Source organism: Cebidichthys violaceus, unplaced genomic scaffold (genome assembly GCF_023349555.1).
Source record: "Cebidichthys violaceus isolate CVI_PGR_0920_01 unplaced genomic scaffold, fCebVio1.0.p SCAF_21, whole genome shotgun sequence".
NCBI classification, from domain to species: Eukaryota; Metazoa; Chordata; class Actinopteri; order Perciformes; family Stichaeidae; genus Cebidichthys; species Cebidichthys violaceus.
This window is the reverse complement of record NW_027176384.1, coordinates 5642634-5648572: the sequence shown is the minus strand read 5'-3', so window position 1 is coordinate 5648572 and position 5939 is coordinate 5642634.

Here is a 5939-nt window from a genome sequence, read left to right as displayed (position 1 = left end):
TCCATCTGTCCGAAAGTTTCTTCATTCAACTTAAATAGTCCGATGGAGAATAAGTCCCCAGTTAAGGACAAAAATAATATTAAACTGTAGCATCTGCTGTTCTGAAGTACTTTTTTGAAGAAAATCAAGTACTATGTATTCTTTTACTAAATCCACTTTTGGCCTCTTCTTAGCCTGAACCATAAGAGTGGAAAATGTGAAAATGCACCTTTAGGCAGTAAAGTGGTGAAAGCATCATGAAACTGATAAATATGCTGTTCTGAGGCACTTTATTGAAGAAAGTCATCTAAACTATGCTTTCTTTCACAAAATCAACATTTGGCCTCAGACTGAAACGTCATTTAAAAGAGCATACAATGTGAAAAATGCACCTTTAGGCAGTAAAGTGGTGAAAGCATTGGGTATTAATGAAAACATCATGAAACTGTTAATTCAGCATTAGTTGATGCATCTTTGGGCAAGACGTTTAACCCCAAATTGCTCCCGCAGGCTGTTCCTGCAGTGTATGAATGTTAGATAGTCCTGATGGGCAGGTGGCACCATGCTTGATGCCACCTATCAGTGTATGAATGGGTGAATGATGACATGTAGTGTGAAAGAGCTTTGAGTGGTTGGAAGACTAGAAAAGAGAAATACATGTACAGTCCATTTATCATTTTTGTGGCAAATCTTAGAATGACCTCCACGTCACATGACCTGATCCTGAAGGTTTCTCCTGAGGCGGATGCCTTCAGCCGTCAGCAGGAGGGATTCCGATCCCACCGGCCAAAGAACCCTGCATCCACAATGCAGGACGCCAGGGACCGAGTCAGTGCTGGTGGAGGGGACTGCAGCGACACCAAACTGATTCTCAGCCACCATGAGATCCAGTTTGGAAAGTACAGAGGGCAGACTTACCACTGGCTGCTCAGCAACGATGTGGGCTACCTGATTATGATCCTGGCGGCTCATCATCAGGAGCGTGAGTCGGGGGACCATGAGACCAGCTCCATCATGCAGACAAGGACGCTCTGTCCTGGTACGACTAATGTACCACGACTAATGTACCACGAGTTCTACGAGATGGATATCCTGTTGTGCAGAGTTAAGCCACAAAGCGAGTCTTAATTGAAACGGAACTGTGAGGCGTTTCCATCATCCCTCAACAGCTACAGGATGTGATTCAGGAGAACCCGTGTGCAGTCCAAAGGGGTCGAGCATGGACCACCTGAAGGTACATGATAAGTAAGGACCAGAAGAAGAAAGCGGCCTCCACAGCCACCTCCTTATCTTTCTCATGGCCGCCACCGAGGAAAACAAAGCGGAGTAGGGTTGTCGGAGGTGCATCCTACAGGATGTGGCAGTGCACCATCAGCTGCCCCGTCTGTGCCCACAGGATGACTGGATGTGGCCTGTACAAGACCGTTCGCAAGGTCTTGGACAGTGATGGGTGGTATTTTATGGGCGCAGAGTACCTCCTTTATGTTGCCGTTTTTGTACTGGAAGTCAGTGGTGTACAAGGTGAACAGGAAGGGAGACAGATCAGTTCACTGTGGAGCTCCAGCATCAGCGCACAGCACAGCCCAGTCTTCCATGGTGTCAGTTGTGAAAAGAGCCCTTTGAAGTAGAGGGCTCTATGTCCATGCAGCTCATCAGGGGGGACAGAGGGAGAGGCAGCCAAGGTGTTTGTGAGGTGTGGTGTGTGGAGGAGACAGATGACGGCTGTGAACTAAACCTATTAAAGAAACAGTTTAGATCGTTTGCCCTCCTCAGGGAGCCCCCTGGTTGTCTCCCTCCAACCTTGAAGCCAGTTATGTGGTTCATCCTGGTCCACACCCCTCTCACGTTGTTCTGCTGGAGTTTGGCTTCCAGCTTCCTCCTGTATGAGTCCTTGCACTCCCTGAGCTTCACCTTCAGGTCTCGCTGGACTCTCCTGAGCTCGTTCCTGTCCCCAGACTTGAAAGCTGCAGACCTGCCAAGGGGGGGAAGGGCAGTGGCACTGTATGCATCCTTTCCATTAGCATACAGAAGGTCCAGAGTGTTATTGTTCCTTGTGGGGCAGTCAACACACTGGTAAAAAGTTGGCAGGGCTTTATCCAGGGTGGTGTGGTCTTCAGTAATATAAAAAAATGCACCAGGGTGTTGACTCTGCAGTCCAGACACAGTGGAGTGGATAGTGTCCACTGCTGCCTCAGCGTCAGCTGATGAAGGGTTGTACACAGCGACAACAATGGCGGATGAGAACTCCCTCGGCAAATAATACAGACGCATCCCCACAGCTAACAGTTCCAGGGACATGCGGTCATGAAAAAAACAAATAATGATAAAATAAACATTTAGATTTCTCTACTGATCTGTGCTTTAAATGTCATTTCTGTATGATTCCAATCATTTCAAGCATTTTTATGATCAAAATCGCTGATTTAGCACATGTCCTGTTCAAACAGAGAGGAGGCACGTGAGGTGAGGCAGCGACGAGCTGTGCCTCATCTCAGATTGTGAATCCCTCACTAACTGGGTTGAGCGCATGTCTTTTGCTTTCTCATTGTTTGTCACCACTGTATATATAGAGTATCTATGTAGTGTCTATCTGTAGACACTTTTATTATATGTCCTTTCTTTACATAGAATAGGTACTGTATTTCACCTATGTGTAGAACATATTTAGTCTTGCTGATCTGACATTAAACCACAGTGAAAAAGCAGAGGGGAGGCAAACAGTACCTCTGCCTCAATGAAGGGGATGTGCGAGAGCCCACGGGCCGGGTTTATGCTTGTTCTGTCGTTGCTCTTCTTCTACACTTTTCTTGTATTTTATATATAAGTAACCTTTTATGTGTTTGTTGTTCTCTTTATACATCCGTGGTTGTTAAACAGATTATCATGGGATCTCACGATTTTCGCGGGTGGCGCCCGCCAGCACTCCGCTTCTGAAACCACCTCTCTTCTTTCCGCTCTGTATAACGTCTCTGTCCGCCCGAACAGTCCTGAAGCCGGGTACCTGACGAACTGTGGTCCGGGAAATCCGCGTGCAGCCAAGTCTCTGTGAAACACATCACGGAAGTCCATCTCGGTCTTTACCAGCGCGCCGAGCTCGTCCGCCTTATTTGCCAAAGACCTCACGTTCCCCATTATAATCGGTTTAGAAGGTTTGTACTTCCTTCTCTTCGCCCTCCACTTAACGCCAGACCTGCAGCCCCGGCGTCTTCTCCGCAGTTCCGCCGGGATCTCAGGCCTGGCGCCAGGCAGCAGCCGCTGCGCACTCAGCGCGATCAGCTGATCACGGGAGTAAACAATGGCCCCACTCATTGTGTGTGGCTCTCCGTTACAAAGAGGGAGAAAGGTAACAGAAAAGCACACTAATTTCTCTAATTAAAAGATAAGAAAAATACAGTATAATACTGTGTTTTCTTGGCTGTCATCACTTCACACCTGAATTAACTGAATTTAAAACTGCAGGGCAATTCAGTGAAATTCATTTTTCTAAAATGAAGTACTTAGCTTGTCAGTTATTCTTTAATCCAGCCCTTACTTTACTTGAAATGAGAAGAACATTTATTTATGTATTTCTATGTATTATATATAATCCATCCAGTTAAATTTGCAAACTGAAAAAAATAATTGTTAAAATATAATTGATGTGTACTTTCTTTATTTGATTTGACAGTTGTTGATTACACAACATCCAGTTCAATTTGAAAACTGAGAATAATAATTGTTAAAATATAATTGATGTCAGGGTAGGAAATTTACATATTTTTTAGGGGGAAATTTTTGCCCCCACTGACTGAAATCCAGGGGCATTTAAAATAAAATTGGGGGCACTTTTTGAAATTTGTGAAAAATAATAAATATACTTATTTTGGCTTACAGTATATGAGCAATTGTCATCAAATGGCAATAATAAAACTATTAGGCAGTAGTCTACAGATTCAAAGTGTTTTCTTAGATTTTTTTGAAACTTTTTGAAACTTGTGAAAAATAATAAATATATTTATTTAGGCTTACAGTATATGAGCAATTGTCATCAAATGGCAGTAATAAGACTATTAGGCAGTAGTCTACAGATTCAAAGTGTTTTCTTAGATTGTTTTGAACAAAAAACAAACATAACAATAAATCAGACAATCATATTAAATAGTATTCTTATTTCTTTATGGTTATTTATTAGGGCCCGAGCACCGACGTAGTCGGAGCGGAGGACCTATTGTTATTCTAATGTTTTTTATTATTATTATTATTAGGGCCCGAGCACCGACGTAGTCGGAGCGGAGGACCTATTGTTATTCTAATGTTTTTTATTATTAGGGCCCGAGCACCGACGTAGTCGGAGCGGAGGACCTATTGTTATTCTAATGTTTTTTATTAGGGCCCGAGCACCGACGTAGTCGGAGCGGAGGACCTATTGTTATTCTAATGTTTTTTATTAGGGCCCGAGCACCGACGTAGTCGGAGCGGAGGACCTATTGTTATTCTAATGTTTTTTATTAGGGCCCGAGCACCGACGTAGTCGGAGCGGAGGACCTATTGTTATTCTAATGTTTTTTATTATTATTATTATTAGGGCCCGAGCACCGACGTAGTCGGAGCGGAGGACCTATTGTTATTCTAATGTTTTTTATTATTAGGGCCCGAGCACCGACGTAGTCGGAGCGGAGGACCTATTGTTATTCTAATGTTTTTTATTATTATTATTATTAGGGCCCGAGCACCGACGTAGTCGGAGCGGAGGACCTATTGTTATTCTAATGTTTTTTATTATTAGGGCCCGAGCATCGACGTAGTCGGAGCGGAGGACCTATTGTTATTCTAATGTTTTTTATTATTATTAGGGCCCGAGCACCGACGTAGTCGGAGCGGAGGACCTATTGTTATTCTAATGTTTTTTATTATTATTAGGGCCCGAGCACCGACGTAGTCGGAGCGGAGGACCTATTGTTATTCTAATGTTTTTTTATTATTATTATTATTATTATTATTATTATTATTATTATCGTACCAGTTTCATCGCAAAAAGGAGGTGCTTGGGATACTGGGAATCTTTTGAAATTTGGCACAAAATTCAATCGTGGTGAAAATTCCAGTATTATTGGGGTGTCCAGCTGCGGCATGACATTTTGGCTCGATAGCGCCCCCTACAGAGTAGCCCCAACTTTGGGTTTCACCTAGCTGTATAAAATTTGGTAGGTATGTGGAACGTGATGCGACGTACAAAAAAGTCAAAAGGAGGTATATCCTAAACCAAACAGGAAGTCGGCCATTTTGAATTTTATGACGTTTTTGGACCGTTTCAAGGCGCCGTACTTTAACGAACTCCTCCTAGAGATTAAACTCGATTGCCTTCAGATTTGGTCAGTATGCTCTTGAGACCTTGGCAGTGAAACGATACTCAAAGATCAAAAAGTTATCGAACTGTGTCCGTGGCGTGGCGGCAAAAAAACACCATTCGCCATGAAACAGGAAGTTGTTGTAACTCGGCTGTACATTGCCTAATCTGCTCCAAATTTCTCATATGTCATAACATCTTGACCCTGAACACATGTATATGACAATTTAAAATCATAGTAATAGCGCCACCTAGTGGCAACAGGAAGTCATAGGTTGTGTACTTTGACACCCTACTGCTCACAGATTAATCGGATCCCTCTCAAATTTTGTCACAAAAGCCTTAAGACCTTGATAATGCTTCATTGTGAAAATTGTAGGAAGTTGTCGAAGCGTGGCGACGTGGCGGCTCTGCGAATTTCGATCCTTCGCCATGAACGAATAAACTGATGTAACTCGACTCCGCATCATCAGATCTTTACCAGATTTCACATGTTTGATTAAACTCCAGGCCTGAAGACATCTGCAAGCCAATTTTGAATCATAGTCATAGCGCCACCTACTGGCAACAGTAAGTTAAAGTCTTTATACTTTGGCTTGTTTCTCTTAGTTGGAAAATCAGATCAACATCAAAT